Source organism: Camellia sinensis, chromosome 4 (genome assembly GCF_055761805.1).
Source record: "Camellia sinensis isolate YWXY chromosome 4, ASM5576180v1, whole genome shotgun sequence".
In the NCBI taxonomy this organism is placed as follows: Eukaryota; Viridiplantae; Streptophyta; class Magnoliopsida; order Ericales; family Theaceae; genus Camellia; species Camellia sinensis.
Genome location: NC_138964.1, coordinates 212247769 through 212265796, shown reverse-complemented (window position 1 = coordinate 212265796; position 18028 = coordinate 212247769).

Genomic DNA, 18028 nt, shown 5'->3' with positions numbered 1-18028 from the left:
CCTGGTGGACTCGGATTTTTCACGTCTCACTTGGAGAATCTGATTTCGCGCCCCCTTTTGATTGAATTTTCATATTTCCTGTCAAATCTGTACAAGTGCACGAAACACATTATCTCCACCAAATAAATAGAATTAAAAGATAAAAAATGTAGCTTAAGTGGCCTCAATGTGGTACTTTTCGGCCTACATCACACCCCCCAACTTACATTTTGCTAGTCCTCAAACAAAAGAAAAGAAATAGGAAAAGTAAAATACTCTCAGTCACTTTCATAGGGAACACGATTGCATTTAGCATATGCAACAAGCCTTTAAACCACAAGGTTACCCCAAGTGGACGAGTATAGTCTCGTGAGGGTTTTCAGAAATGATACCCACAAACATCAACATATTCAAATCCGCTCAACAACAATTAACCACACTACTCCACACAACAACCAACTTATGTGCCACTACAGTGTGATATTAAAAACATGATGATTCATTAAAGGCATAGTGGATAAGTATGAAGGAATCTATTGAGCTTAAACCACAATTCAGTTAATACAAAAGTAGAGTCCCATGTACTGGTGAATGCTAGTAGACACATCATTAGTACCCTCGGTGTAAAGTGCAATCACTATACTAGTTAACTGTCCACTATAATAGCCCAGTGTAACTCATAATAACACTCAACATATACAGAAAAACTAAACTGTTGCAACCAAGCTTCTCAATTTTTTTTCTTTTTTTTTAAAAAAAAAAAATTTTTTTATGAAAGACTGTGCAATGTCCTGATCCATTAAGCTTTCTACTCAGCCCATGTAACAAGCATTGGGCCAATGACTCCCAAACCAGACGGTTTTAGGGCACTAGGTGTAGAGACACCCCTATGGGCTTAATAACTCGAGTTGAAAAGGCTACGAATCCAAACTAGTCATTCTCTTTATTTTTCCTTAACTGTGCTATGTCTAGGTCCCTTAAGCTTTCTAATTAACCCATGTAGCAAGTATTGGGCCAATGACTCCTAAACCAGACGGTTTTAGGGCACTAGGTGTAGACACACCCCTACGAGCTTAATAACTCGAGTTAAAGAGGCTACGAACCCAAACAAGTCAAGTTTTTTTTTTTTTTTTTTTTTTTTAGAGAGAATCTTGGCTACTCATTTATTCTTTTCTGCAATCTCAACCATTATCAATGATGTACACCAGGGATTATAATAACGAGGTCACTGCTATGATAGTGTGTTCATGTGAATTAAGGCATACTCATGACAAGTGTACTAATACCACAAACACAAACAACTATCCTAATGCAAACATCGCATGTGAGTATTTACCCAATAAACCCTTTTCATACAAGCCCACTATGTTCTCCAATTAACATATGTTCATATCATTACCATACTGGCACAAAGTAAACATTAAGTGAAGTGGTGCAAATCAAGTGCAGCAAGTACAAACATGAATATTTATTACAAATACCCTCACCCCCCAACTGGAATATAACATTGTCCTCAATGTAAGCAAGTAGACACGAGATAGTAAAATGAGAGAGAGGATCTTACCAGACATCATGGGCGCACATCCAGCGAGGCAAGGACACCCAAACACAGTTTTTGAATTTTTTTTTTTTATAAGTACATATAAAAGAGAAAGGAAAAGAAAATAAAACAAAATGAAATGAAAGAAAATAAAGGAAATATACAGAAATCACTGATGTGGATCTAGTGGTGGTGGTGGGAAATGCTGCTCAAATAGGGCATGCATCAGTGTCCGAGTCTCGAACGCCTCATCATGAACCCTAGTTTCATGCTGATCAAATTGCCGATCAAACTGATCAAACCGCTGATCAAACTGATCAAACCGCTGCCCACTCGAATCCCGGTATACATAGAAGTCAGTGTGCAAAGAGGCAATTGACTGCTGATACCCATCAAATGCCACCCGTGAATAATCCCGGTCAGCCTGGTAGTCGTTTCGGAGATCAACCATAGATTGCTGAAGGGCGGCTTGATTATCCATAATAGCCTGATATTGCGCCCTCGTCATACGGAATGGCGCTGGTGCTGGCGCTGGTGCGGCTGCAGGCTCGACTGGGGTATCATTAGGATTTGTCGGGGCCTCGGGAAGAACTAGTGGAGGCGCAGGCGAGCAGTGGTTTGACACCAGTGAGTTTTACCATAAAATAGGGGCGGCGGAAGCTGAACCTCAATGGCCTGCAGTGGGTATGTCCCTTGGGCTTTTATGAGCACTGTAATGAGGTTGGCAAAAGGGAGGGCCCATGTAGAACTACCCCGTGTGTTGCGGATTTTGACTTCATTTAGGATTCTATACATCTGATTGTAGATCAAGGTAAGGATGTCAATCCAAAACCCGAGGTCAAACCGATACAAGGCACGGAGGAAGTCCCCTCTCCGCTCTTCCTTGTGGCCAATAGGAATGACATTTTTTTCAGGACCACATCGAGGAAGAGAAGGCGACGTGCTAAATTAGCCCGCCTGATGCTCGTATGGTTGTCATCCTCCTGACGCCCCTCATAAAACTCAGTCACCAATTCTGGGATGGTGAGTTCCCGAGTGAATACCGAGAACTGTTCTGCATTGATAGGGTCCATGGAATAGTGGAGGACCTCGGCAATTGAAGTTGGAGTGACCACTAACTCCACTCCGTCAACAATGGAGCAAAGAGCTCCCGGGGCCTCGTCGCTGACGTACATATGCTGATAAAAGAGGCGCACAATGCGCGGGTATGCCGGTTCAGTGACAATGCAGATGCCCAGGAGGCCCCGGTCTTCAAGTTGTTGAATACTCCATGTAGTGGTTTGATGCCGACGAAAGAACTCCACATTAAAGGATGTATCACATACCACCAGTTCGGTGGCCCAAGCATCTGTTGGCATATCCCTGAATGCAATGTTGGCAATGCAAGGCCGTTTGGGTGCTCGGCGGGATGATGAAGCCATATCTACACAAAATAGTTCAACCAACACAACCAAAAATGTGGAACCATTATATTAACATTCATCAGAAATAGCATGTAGGCATAAACCATTCAAAACCGAATCATCCTCACACCACCAATTTTTTTTTCTTTTTTTTGTTTTTTGTTTTTCTTTTTTTTTAAAGATAAAAACGAAAATAATTAAATAAATGAATAAAAATGACATTAAATTAAATTAACTAAACTATAAAATAAAATAAACTAAACTAAGCTATAAAATAGCTAAATTACAGAAGAGGCTAAAGTATAGAATAAAATAACCTTAACTAAACATAAATTTTTTTTTTTTTTTTGGTTAAGAAAACAAAATAAAATGAAATAAAAATTCATGAAATAAAATAAAATAAAAAAAATAAACTACTTAATAATTAAATGAACAATTACATCATAGAGTAAAAAATAAAAAATAAAAAAAAAATGAAATCACTAACTAAACAAACACAATAAAAATAAAAATAATCCACTAACTAATTAAACTAACCAGAATCACTAATGAAATTATTTAAACTAAACAAATGGAAGAAATAAAAATAAACTAAATTATTATTATTAACTTTATTTCTGTTTTTTTTTTTTTTTTTTTTTTTTAAGAGTGGGCCGCTCGTGCGGCGAGATTGGGCCGCTCCAGCGGCCGTAGACAGTAGCCAAATTGGTATGGGCCGCTCGTGCAGCGAGCCCAACCGCTCGAGCGGTTTGGGCCGTTTTTTTTTTTTTTTTTTTTTTGCTTGGCTTGGACCTGGGCCGCTCGTGCGCCGAGTGAGCCGCTCGAGCGGTGATTTTGGGCCACTCCTGCAGCGCATTTGGGCCGCTCCAGTGGCGCTAAGCAGTATACATCTCGAGCTGGGCCGCTCATGCGGCGAGCCCAACCGCTCGAGCGGTCTGGGCTTCTTTTTTTTTTTAAAACAAGTATAGCACCCCATTATTATTATTATTATTATTATTAATTTTTTTTTATTATTAAATGAACAAGTATAACACCCCCCCTTTTTATTTTTTATTTTTATTTTTAAACACAAAGAAATTAAACTAAGAAGCATGCTTTTTGACAAAAATCACAAAGTTCTAATCATCTAAAATTGCTCTTAAATATGACTGAGACCACAAAGAGCTAAGCATCTCAGAAATTAGTTAATAAGAGATGTGCCACAAACTAAAAATAAAAACACACATCAATGCCTTACGCAGACAACGAAGGGTCCCTTCCACCCACACGCATGCAATGACCTTTTTCTTCTACATCACAACAGCATAGCTTAACAAAAACACGAAGCACTCGCAAGCTTACATGTTTCAAGAAAATGGAAAACTAACTCTCAACACCTAACAAAAGGAACCAAAGCTATGGCATAAAGTTGCCACTTCAGAATCCCCCAGGTAATAAAACCCAGCGTAGTTTATAGCCTTCGGGCTAGTACAACCCAAAGTTTACTTAACCATCTCTGCCTTCAATTGACATCCGAAATAAATATAGCACATAAGAAAATAACGGAATGCCCACTAAAGGTATAATCTTCACGCGAAAACCACGGCTACTACTTTTCTCCCTAACTATGTTTGTAACTTTCCCTATTCTCCAACAGGGTGATAGACTAGGTTGATTCAGTATCCAGAATCAAGGCGCATAAAGCTACCTCAACCTATGGGGCTGCCATACAGAGTTCAAGCCGAGGTAGTTTTGAAGCAATCTCCACACCCCTGGGTATTAAACCAGACTCTAGTCTCAGAAATCCCAAACCATTGTGTTCTAGGCTTTGCCATTCGAACTCTAGTTTCCACTGTCTCAGTTGGTCTCCTAGGAACTCACTACAAACACGGTTAGGTGGCTATACCAGACCATCAGATACCGCTCGGGCACGGCAAACACCAAAGGAATTACACCTTTAGAGGATTTAAAGTCTCCTAGACGCAAATATAGCATGACGAGAACAAAGAAAAACAAAATAGCAAAAAAGAGAAAGAAAAGAGAACAAGAAATTAATCTATTAATCGTAGTAAAATGGGTCCATCAAAGCAATGGACTTAATCATATCTCCATTCCCAATCCTGTCTATATATGGTTTCAATCTTTGGCCATTCACTTTGAAAGTGTGGCCAGTCTTTGGATCTCGTACCTCAACGGCGCCATGAATAAATGCCTCAACAACTACAAAGGGGCCATCCCATCTTAATCTTAACTTACCCGGAAAGAGTCTCAATTTTGAATTAAAAAGCCACACTTTTTGGTCGGGTTCAAAGGATTTCCTATTGATGTGTTTGTCATGGAATTCTTTAGTCCGAGCTTTAAAAACTCTCGAACTCTCATATGCATCATTTCGGATTTCCTCCAACTCATTGAGTTGCAATTTCCGGTTGAGCCCAGCCGCGGCCATATCGAAGTTAAACTTCTTTATGGCCCACAATGCTCGGTGCTCAAGTTCAATCGGGAGATGGCAAGCTTTACCGAACACCGCTCTATATGGTGACATCCCAATGGGTGTCTTATAGCCAGTACGGTAAGCCCATAATGCATCAATTAACCGTTGTGGCCAATCTTTCCTATCCGGTCTCACAGTTTTCTCAATTATGTGTTTTACCTCCCTATTTGAGACTTCCACTTGGCCACTAGTTTGAGGGTGGTATGGAGTGCCAACTTTATGAGTGATAAAGTATTTCTTAACTACCGACTCAAAGAACCGGTTACAAAAATGTGTACCCAGATCACTTATTATGGCTCTAGGAAACCTAAAACGACTAAAGATGTTTTCATGCAAAAATTTGATTACCACTCTATGATCGTTTGTTCGGGTAGCTATTGCCTCCACCCACTTAGACACATAATCTACTGCCAAGAGAATGTACTCAAACCCGAATGACGACGGGAAAGGGCCCATAAAATCAATCCCCCAAACATCAAATATTTCTACCACAAGAATAGGGGACATTGGCATCATGTCACGCCGAGACATCGAACCCATTTGCTGACAGCGCAAACAAGTTCTACAAAATTGATGGGCATCTTTAAAAATTGTGGGCCAATAAAACCCACTCTGTAAAATCTTGGCGGCCGTTTTATGCCCACTAAAATGACCGCCATATGCAGAAGAATGACAAAATGTAAGAATGCTATACACCTCACTCTCCGACACACACCATCGGATCACTTGGTCGGAGCAATATTTAAACAACTCCAGATCCTCCCAAAAGTAATACCTGACCTGCGAAAAGAATCGATCTTTGTCTTGCTTAGACCAATTCTGTGGAATTTGCCCAATGGCCAAGTAATTCACAATATGTGCAAACCACGGGGGGCTTGCTTATGACAGCTCAAAGAGTTGTTCGTCCGGAAACGAATCATGCAAAATAAGAGGGTCACTATTATACTCAACAAGGATTCGGGAGAGATGATCCGCCACCATATTCTCGGATCCTTTCTTATCACGGATCTCTAAGTCAAATTCTTGAAGCAACAAAATCCATCTAATCAATCTAGGTTTGGTCTCTTTCTTTGATAATAAATACCGCAAAGCGGTGTGATCAGTGAAGACTATGACCTTGGAACCTAGGAGATATGACCGGAACTTGTCTAAGGCAAAGACCACAACTAGCAACTCTTTCTCAGTGGTAGTGTAATTCAATTGTGCATCCGAGAGAGTGCGACTAGCATAGTATATAGCAAATGGTGCCTTATTGACCGTTTGGCCCAACACAGCCCCGACAGCATAATCAGAGGCATCACACATGATTTCAAAGAGAAGCGACCAATCTGGTGATTTCATGATTGGGGCGGTGGTCAAGGCCATTCTTAGTGTTTCAAATGCCTTTAAGCATGCATCATCAAAGATAAAAGGCGCGTCCTTAACCAGTAGACTACACAAAGGACGTGATATCTTACTAAAGTCTTTGATGAACCTACAGTAAAAACCTGCATGCCCTAAGAAAGACCTAATTTGACGTACGGAATTGGGTGGAGGAAGGCCTGCAATGAGGTCAACCTTAGCCTTGTCAACCTCTATACCTCGAGGGGACACAATGTGTCCCAACACTATACCCTCACGAACCATGAAATGGCTCTTTTCCCAACTCAAGATTAGGTTTGCCTCAGTACATCGTTCTAACACTCTAGTCAAGTTCCTAAGGCATTCCTTAAAAGATGGTCCAAACACCGAAAAGTCATCCATAAAAACCTCTAAGAATTTCTCCACCATGTCGGAGAAAATGGCCATCATACACCGTTGAAAGGTCGCCGGTGCATTACATAGCCCGAAGGGTATGCGCCTGTAAGCAAAAGTGCCAAAAGGGCATGTGAATGTGGTCTTTTCCTGGTCAGCGGGGTACACCGGGACTTGATTATACCCCGAGTAGCCATCAAGAAAACAATAGAACCCCTGCCCCGCTAACCACTCTAGGATTTGGTCAATGAAAGGTAAGAGAAAATGGTCCTTCCTAGTCGAGGAATTTAGTCTCCTATAATCAATGCACACTCGCTACCCAGTAGTGGTTCATGTGGGGACTAATTCTCCTCTCTCATTCTCAACAACAGTGATGCCCGATTTCTTGGGCACCACTTGTGTGGGACTCACCCACTTGTTATCTGAGATGGGGTATATGATACCCACATCCAAGAATTTCAAAACCTCATTTTCACCACCTCTTTCATGTTAGGATTCAGTCTCCGTTGCATTTCGCGAGAAGGTTTGGTGTCCTCCTCTAGGTGTATATAATGCATGGACACGGAGGGATCTATCCCTTTCAAATCAGCCACTAACCACCCTATAGCACTCCGATGTGCCATGAGAACACTCATTAACTGACTCTCCTGCTCCGCAGTCAAGTCAGATGCAATGAATGCATACTTGAGTGTGGCCGGAAGTGGCTTCAACTCAAGTGTAGGTAGTGTGACCAAAGATGGTGCGGCAGGCTCTCTCGACAGAGGAGGAAGTGACTCAAACCGTGCTTTCCATGGAGGAAAATCCGGTATAAAAGAAGAATTAAGCAAGATATTCACCTCCTCAACTGACCCATCTATATCAAAATTTTCAAACCCAAAATGAGCTAGACAAGCCTCTAAAGGGTCCTCTACAAGAATGGAGGGCAAAGCCTTCTCAACAATCTCATCCACAACATCCACTAATAAGCACTCCTCTCTCTCATGAGGTTGTTGTGATGCTTGGAAAACATTAAGTTTCACTTGCATGTTACCAAATGAAACTTCCATAACCCCGGTCCGACAATTAATGCATGCATTGGCCGTAGCCAAGAAAGATCGACCCAAAATCACCGGGATTTGTTTCCTCGAACTGGCTACCTGTTCCATATCTAAAACCAAAAAGTCAACAGGGAAGTAGAACCTATCAACCTTAACTAGCACATCCTCAATCATGCCTCGTGGCACTTTGAGGGACCGGTCAGCCAATTGAAGAGTGACAGTAGTGGGCTTCAACTCGCCAAGCCCAAATTCCTCGTACACAGAGTACAACAACAAATCTACACTAGCCCCTAAATCTAATAAGGCTCTATCAATGAAATGGTCCCATATAATGCATGCAATGGTTGGGGCACCTGGGTCCTTAAGCTTAGGAGGTGTGTCATTCAACAAGATGGAGTTTACTTGCTCCGTGAGTAGGATCTTTTGGGACACATGTGTCCTAGATTTACGCTTTTGCGTACAAAGGTCCTTCAGAAATTTGGCATATGATGGTACTTGCTTAATCGCCTCCAACAGGGAGAGGTTGATTTTTACCTGTTTAAAGACCTCCATCATTGCCTCCATAGATGTCGCCTTCTTATTAAAAGGGGACGGTGTGTCAAGGCACTGGGGAAAGGGTGCCTTAGGCACATATGGTGCCTTGGGCTCAAATGAAGTGCTAGGGACTAAGTCATCCCTCTTAAGTGTTTCCCCCTCACCCTTACTCTCACTAGGTGAACCACCATGGTCACCCTTCCTAACTCTAGTTGCATCAGACGCAACTGACTGAGGCTCTAACGTCCTACCACTTCTTAAAGCAACCACCGCCTGCACTTGCTCATGTTGTTTCCCATTCCCACCCGAACTCTCTGCCCCGTATTGTCCCTTAGGGTTGGCCACAGTTTGACTTGGTAATTTTCCCTCCTCTCTTTGATTCATGTTGATAGCCATTTGACCTAATTGGGTCTCTATCTTGGCAATACAGTGAGTGTGGGAGTGAACTATCGGTGCTAACCCCTTAAGTTCTGAGAGAACTTCCAACACCTGAGTCTCAAAGGCAGAGTTACCTTGAGGAACAGGCGGGGGTTGTGGTTGTCGGTACGGTTGTGGGGGTCGATAAGGTTGCGGTGGTCGGTAGGATGATTGGTTGGCAAAATTATTGAAATTCTGCCTTGGTGGTGGAGGATTGTAAGAAGTGCCTTGTGAAGGGGGTCTCCATGAGAAATTAGGGTGATTTCTCCATCCCGAATTGTATGTGTTGGAGTATGGATCATTACCCGGGTTGGAGAATCCTTGAGTCGCATTTACATGCTCTTGGACTAACTCAAGAAATTGTGATGCCGAAGGGCACTCACTCAAGTCATGAGCAGGGCTCGCCCAAATAACACATGCCTCATGAAATTGAGGTTGATCTTGCTAGGTAGGGGCATGTCCCGTAGCTAATAATTGGTCCATCTTGCGAGACAATGCCTCTACTTGTTGGGCTAATTCTAGGTTTTGCCCGACCTCATAAATGCCCCCTCTTTTCGGGGCTCCAACTACTGGTTGCCGGACTTGCCGGGCTACGGAGGCATGGTGAAGGGAATTATCACTTAAGTTCTCAAACAATTGCCATGCCTCGGCATCATTTTTAGACATGAATGTCCCACCACAGGACGAATCCACCATTTGGCGGTGCGGCTCAGTTAAGCCATAATAAAATGTTTGAACAAGTTGCCAATTAGGCACTTGGTGGTGAGGACACTGTTGGAGAAGGTCTCTAAGTCTTTCCCACGTCTCATGGAATTGCTCGCCATCCATTTGAGCAAAGTTTGTGATGGCTCGCCTAAGTTGGTTGGTTTTACCTATGGAAAAGTACTTCTCCAAGAACCGTTGCTGTAATTGGTCCCAAGTTGTGATTGAATTAGTAGGTAAAGAATTTAGCTAGTGTTTGGCTTTATCCTTTAACGAGAATGGAAACAATCGCAACGTTAAGGCTTCATTTGTGAAATTCTGGATCCTCACTGTCGAGCAAATTTCCAGAAATTCATTCAAATGCTTATAAGGATCATCATGAGTTAGTCCATGGAATGATGGGAGCATTTGTATGGTGCTAGACTTAATCTCATAATGAGCAGTAGTGGTGTTGGGTAATTGGATGCATGATGGTGATGTATATGCAGTGGGTGTAAAATAGTCCTTAAGGGTCCGGTTAGGCACATTCGGGACATCAGGATTTGCCATCTCTAATGGCTCAATGTATGAATACGAATACTCAAGCCTAGGAACACGGGCAGAGGCCCTAAGTCTCCTAAGAGTCCTTTCTAGTTCAAGGTCCAAACTCCACAATTCAGGGCGACAAGAACGACGCCCGTGCATACACTACCCAAACACACACACAAGCTCCGACTCTGTGCACTAAGAATGAAAGCAAAATACCAAAGGAGAAATACTCACAGCGGTTTAACGAAAACGCTTTACTCGTCTTGCGGGTGCTTGGCGTGTAGACGTTGTCTCCAACCCCCGATTGAGCTTTGACTTTCGTTTTAGCACTTTGGTGCTTTGCTTGTGAGTGTTTGCTTCTGTTTACTCACTTTAGTGCTTCAGGTTTTTTTTTTTTTTTAAGCTCGGTTGCGCTCCGCTTGCACTTCAATGATAGCTCCAATTTCAAATGCTCTGCACACTTAGCAACACCAAAAGTATAAAATACTAAACTAAAAATTAAAATAAGAATGTAACTTTAAATTAACTAATTTTGCCAGAAGTCCTCGGCAACGGCGCCAAAATTTTGATGGGTCGTTGAACACACCAAAATTAAATACTAAACTATACCAAATTCAATCTGAATAATGGCAAGTCCAAGTATCGATCCATAGGGACTATTGTGAAATTAAATTAATTCAATCGCAAAATTCCTAAATTAATTTTGATTAAAAAGATAAGATTGATTATATACGTAAATAGCAATTAAATAAAATTGAAGAATTATATTGACAATTAAAATCTAGGGTTTGAGATATTAATTTTCGGGAAAAAAATCCTAGGGCAGAGAATTCACCACTAACTACATGAATGAGACTTAACATCAACCATCAATCGCAATTCGGTTTGAATTATCCAATATTTCACAACTACAAGTTTGAAATATTGATCAAGAGGGTTATTGCATTCAATGTACAGGCACGAATCATCCCGAGTAGTACGAGTCGTTTGCTATAAACTATGTTAGCAAAACGACCCGTCTCTCATAGCATGACTCGTCTCGTACTTTGAATACAAACACAAAGAATACTAATGTATGGAAAACATTACACAATCACAGAGAGTAAAATGCTTGAAGAGAAGAACGAAACAATTATTTATAAACTTCTAAAACATCCATACATTCATTCAAACCAAGTTACAATGAAAGCTCGTGAAAAATTCCATTACATGGCTAGGGTTTCATCAAAACCCTAGAAAAGACGACTAGCCACTCATGGAGGAGTGGAAAGAGGAAGAAGATGAGGAAGAAGCCCCCATGGAAGTGTTTTCCAAGCTTTGGTAGTGTCTCCCCCTTTGGAACCCTAGCCTCCCTCTTTTCTGTATTCAATTTTCGAACCCTAACTGTGACTGATTTTTTGTCTTTTATTCGGAGCAAAATAGACCAAAAAGTCCATGCACGCGTTCCTAGGTGGGCCGCTCGTGCGATGGGGTGGGCCGCTCGTGCGGTGGTGTGGGCCGCTCGTGTGATGTTGGGCCGCACGTACGGTGAAACTTGGCCGCACGTGCGATGGCCTGGTGGACTCGGATTTTTCACGTCTCGCTCAGAGAATCTGATTTCACGCCCCCTTTTGATTGAATTTTCATATTTCCTGTCAAATATGTACAAGTGCACAAAACACATCATCTCCACCAAATAAATAGAATTAAAAAACAAAAAATGTAACTTAAATAGCCTCAATGTGGTACCTTTCGGCCTACATCAGAACATATCACTATGGATTTCATTGTTGGTTTACCTCGCTCCAGTAAAGGTATGGACTCAATTTGGGTTATTGTTGATAGACTGACTAAATCTGCTCACTTCTTACCTGTCAAAACAATTTATAATGCAGACAAATTGGCTATAATCTATATTGATGAGATTGTTAGATTGCATGGAGTGCCTGTGTCCGTTGTTTCTGATAGGGACTCGAAGTTTACATCGAGATTCTAGCAAAGCCTACAGATAGCATTGGGTACTGAACTGAGACTAAGACTGAGTAGTGCATACCATCCTCAGACAGATGGCCAGTCAGAAAGAACCATCCAGACTCTGGAGGATTTACTGAGAATGTGTGTCCTTGATTTTCAGGAAAATTGGGAAAGCCACTTATCGTTGGCTGAATTCGCCTACAACAACAGCTTTCATTCAAGCATTGGTATGGCGCCTTTCGAGGCTTTGTATGGCAGAAAATGTCGATCTCCAATTTGCTCGGCAGAAGTTGGAGATGGGCTTTTGCTTGGGCCCGAGATTGTACAGGAAACCACTGAAAAAGTGAAACTGATTCAACAGAGACTGAAAATCGCACAAAGCCGACAGAAAAGTTATGCGGATGTCCGAAGGCGAGACAGAGAGTATGAAGTAGGTGATCACGTTTTTGTTAAAGTGACACCGATGAAAGGGCAGACCCGTTTTGGGGTTAAAGGCAAGCTAGCGCCGAGATATGTCGGACCGTATGAGATTATTGAGAAAATCAATCCGGTGGCGTATCAAGTAGCGCTTCCTCCTGAAATAGAGCGTATGCATAACGTGTTCCATATTTCAATGTTGAGGGATTACCTCCGAGATCCCTTCCATGTGATTGAGCCTACCCGTGTAGTGTTAAGTGATGACTACACTTATGAGGAACGACCTATTCAAATTGTAAACAGATAGATCAAGAAGTTGAGGAACAAAGAGATTCCGTTAGTAAAAGTTGATTGGCAAAACCATGGGGGCGTTTACGCCACTTGGGAAAGGGAAGACGATATGATCAAGAGATATCCTGAACTGTTTCCTCTGAATCCAATATTCTTCCAACATGAAGGTAACCAAACTCTTTGTAAGGAGGGGAGACTGTGGCAACCCTCACCACTGATTAGTGCTAATCTATGATTAAGCATGTTAAGTGACTGATTGACTGAAATTCTGAACTGATTGATTGAGTATATTAGTTTAAATGCAAATCTATCTGTTTGACTGCTAAATGATTTGTTCATGTTTTATGTTTTAAACTGCAAATTGAAAGCCTTATCAGTGGCCGAATCTGAAACTGATTAGTGTTTTATGCTAATTAGAATTTATGTGATTTTATGATAAATTTAGTTGGAATTTGATTTGGTATGATTAAATTGGATTAAAAAGTCGTATTATATCAATTTAAGTTATTTACCAAATTGCCATTAGTGGATAATGCTAGGCCATCTATTAGTCTTGATTTACCTAGGCTTGGCATCACAGTTCTTCAGCCTTTTCTTGAGCCTAAACCGATTAGAGAGAGAGAGAGTTAGGAGAGGTTGGTTTTATCTAGGGAATTGCTTGGAGAACTAGAAGAATTGAAGAGTAGATTGCATAATTGAGCTTCTAGACTTGAAATTGAGGACCTAAGGTTGGAGAATCATCCTCTTGAACTTGAATTCTAGTTGTATCTTGCATGTTTCATGGAAGTTTGGTGATTAGAGTCTAGAATTGGTTCAAAATGTTGAATTAAAGCTTTAATCATGCATGCATGTATACATTGTAAAGTTTTAAGGTTGTTTTCATAGAAATTCTTACATGCATGTCTTTATTCTAGCTATGGTCCATGAATTCATCATGTCTTAGAGTGAATTGACTCATTTGATCATGCATTGGAAGCTTTGATTTCAATTAAACACTTGCATGTTGCATGTTCATCATGTTCTTGAAGTTTTGTTTGAAAATAGGTTCAATTGACTCACCCTTGGGCTTTGATTTTACAAATTGATCTTCAAAACATGTTATATTATGGGTTTAAGTGTTTTTCCAGAAAATGGGCCCAAGAGGTTGAGTTTTGATGTGTTGAATGTTGAGTTTCATGCTTGGAGACAAATCTGGAAATTCCAGATTTTGGATCCACGCTCAAGCGAGGAACTTCACGCTTGAGCGTATACTCTGAGTTCATGCAGTCCGCTCGAGCGAGGAAAGTAACGCTCGAGCGTGAAATGCGTGTATCCAGTACTTTTCATGTGTTTACAATCTGCTCGAGCGAGGACTTGTGTCTCACGCTCGAGCGGGGGTCAGGCGCCCGTCGAGCGTGAATTTCATGCATCCAGTACTTTTGCAGTTCGTTCGAGCGTAAAAATCCACGCTCAAGCGAGACCCCTGTTTTCTAAAAATTTTGAAAAGTGTTTTAAAGTACATCTTTGCATCATCATTTCATCATAGGCATTCCTAGACCTTGTTTAAGGCATCTTAATGAGGATATTGATGTAGAACCACACCGAGTCAAGTTAGGGACTAAGTCATTGTTTCCCAAGTGTGTAACTTAGTGTGTGTTCGTTCTGTAACTGTGTAGGGTTGGCATCCGAGGACGCTCACTAGCCTATCTGTAACCCAGAACTCTGTGAGTAACAATGTTGTAAAGATATATTCAATCATGAATATTTTCTGAATGATCTACTGTACTGCTTTCTGAAATGATATTTCTTACTGAATGAATGCTTGTCCTATTTGCGAACTGCATTCGTGGCATCCATAGCAATTTACTGTTACTGTACTGTACTGCTATTGTCACAGAGATCTCTGTCGGTTCCCATGTTCGGAACCACTACTGTTTACTGATAATGATGGCCATCAATTGACTGTTCGGTCTGTGAAGACTTACTGTACTGTTTGCTATTGGATGTACCACTTATAACTGCTATGATCGAATAACTGATATACTGTTTAAATGACTGTTTTAATACTGAAAGGACATTCATTCCTAACCTCTTTACGCATATGTTATTCACTGGGCTTTAGCTTACTGTTTATATATATATGTAGGTGTCCAAGCACCGGATCGGAGCTAGGAGCGTTGGGTTAAACTCCCTTTTTGTCAAGCCAACCAACGTGCCTCACTGCGAGGTTCCAAGTGTGTCCAAGCCAAGGCTGCTTCCGGGTGTTTTAGATCCCCCTTTCTGTCTCTGTTTTGTATAGACTGTATAGACTTGTACTTTACTGTTATGTTAGGGATTTGGTCCCTAACCCGAATACCTGTATATGATATATGTATATACTGTTTTGATTCTGAATGTGTATATGTATGAAAAGTCTTTTTGCATACAGACTGTCACAGCTCATTGGACATCTTTTTATTACTGTTTTGGCTTCCGCCAGCCCCTGTACTCTGTATTACTGTTTTTACTGTTAAGCAGACCTTCGGTAATCACGGATTACTGGCCGATTACGGCGCTAAACCTATAGAGGCGGGTTTGGGTCGTGACAGAAACCTACTTTGATGGTCCGTTTAACCTCTGAGTTAATGGCGGAGGCTAGGCAAGCTAGGGCGTCTGCATGTGTGTTCTGGTCACGTGTTATCTGATTCAATTCATGATGGTCAAATTTGGCCAGCAAGGCGCTAGCCGATTTCATATAAGCCGCCATACGGTCATTTTTGGCTGCGTACTCCCCCTTTAGCTGATTGATCACCAATTTTGAATCACAAAATACCAGCAAACGCCGAGCACCCAGAAGGTGTGCATTCCTCAAACCGGCCAGAAGGGCTTCGTATTTTTTTCGTTATTTGATGCTTCGAAGCCGAGTTTGACGGCCTGCTCAATTATTGCGCCGTCGGGAGCCATGATTACTACTCCGGCTCCGCTGTCCCGTTAATTGGATGATCCATCACAGTACAACTGCCAAATGTCTCTAACATAAATTCTTCAATTTGACTTAGGTCGAACGTCATCACATTTGAAGTCGGCAAGACCCCCAGTGAATTCGGCCACAAAGTCGGCAAGCACCTGTCCCTTGATTGAGGTTCTAGGTAGAAACTGAATGTCGTACTGGCCAAGTTCAAGAGCCCACTTTGAAACACGTCCTGATGCTTCCGTACTGCGTGGCATTGATCGGAGGGGGTAATCTGTTAGCACCCTGATGCTATGCCCCTTGAAGTAATGCATCAGTTTTCTTGCCGCCATGACTAGGGCGAGGATGAGTTTTTCTAGCAGAAGATAGCGTGTTTTGACGTCGACCATTGCCTTGCTCATATAATATACTGGCTGCTGCTCCCCCAGCTCTTCCTTTATCAGTACGGCGCTGACGGCCGGTCGGAAACTGCCAGATACAAAATGAGCGGGTCACCTGCCGAAAGTGTTGTCAAGAGTGGAATTGATCGGAGGTAGGTTTTGAGGCCATTGAAAGCAGCTTCGCACTCGGCGGACCATTCAAAAGCCTTGCCCCTGCCGTAGTGTATAAAAGAATTGTCGGCAGCGGTCTGTGGAACGACTGATGAACCTGTTAAGTGCGGCGGTCATCCCCATTAACTTCTGAACCTCCTTGACCAATCAAGGGGAGCCAAGTTCCAGGATTACTGTGGTTTGCCTTGGATTGGCTTCGATTCCTCGGTGGTTGACAATGTAACCCAAGAATTTGCCAGAGCCGATCCTAAACGCACATTTGGAAGCGTTCAGCTTCATTCCATATTTGCGTAGAATGCCGAATGTCTCCTCCAGATCAGCTATATGATTCTGCTTTTCCTTGGATTTGACCACCATGTCGTCAATGTACACTTCCATAGTATGGCCGAGTTGCTCCTTAAACATGGTGGTGACTAGTCTCTGGTAAGTTGCCCCTGCATTCTTCAGCCCAAAAGGCATAACCTTATAGCAATAGGTTCCTCTTGGGGTGAGGAATGCAACTTTGTCTTGGTCCTCCGGATGCATGGCAATTTGATGGTAGCCTCTGTAGGCATTGAGGAAGCTCATACGATGATGACGTGCTGTAGCATCTACCAGTTGGTCTATCCTGGGGAGAGGAAAACAATCTTTGGGGCAGGCTTTGTTTAGGTCCGTGAAATCAACTCAGACTCGCCAGGTCTCAGTTTTCTTATTCACAACCACAGTATTAGAGAGCCATGTAGGGTAAGTCACTTCCCTGATTGCCCCGACGTCAAGCAACCGGTCAACCTCTTCAACAACTGCGGCAGTGTGCTCTGTGGCTGATCACCGGCTTTTCTGAATGATCAGCTTGCATTTAGGGTCAACATTTAAACGGTGTTGCGAAACAGATGGATCTACACCCGGCATCTCATATGGAGTCCACGCAAATACATCAAGGTTGCCGAGCAAGAAGGAAATTAACCGCTGTCTATCGGCTTGATTGAGGGAGGCGCCGACCATGAAGAACTTGTCTGGGTTGCTGTTGATTTCAACTCGATCTAGGTCTTCCGTGGCCTTTTCATTTGGGAGCCGCCCAACATCGTCGAGGCTCTCCCGATCTGTCAAACTTCCCATAGACGACTCCAATTGTACGGGGAGCAAATATTTCGGTAAGCTCGTACTCCTTTCTTCCAAGCTCCTGCTTGTCCGATCGACTTGCGAGCACAACGGCGGTGAGCTACCCGGCGGTGTATGGCCGGAATACCCCTCCGACGATCAAGTTAGACACACACAGGGACATAGAGAGAGAGAGGATTGAGTGTTTAGTATAAATCTCACCAAATGTTCATCTGTCTCAGCGTGGGGGGCGCAGGCTCGCTTATATACCTTCTGCGCCCCAAATCTACTCTCATTAGTCTCTCGACACGTGGTGCTGCTATCCCATCTGTCAGTACGAATCTAGCTGAACATCACCTAACTGCCAGCCCACACCACCGGGGGCTCGGCAGCTGGGCTGCAGCATCTCAGCTGTCAACGGCCGCGCTGCGCAGCTAGCCAGAGCGCGCCGCTCGCCAAGCTCAAT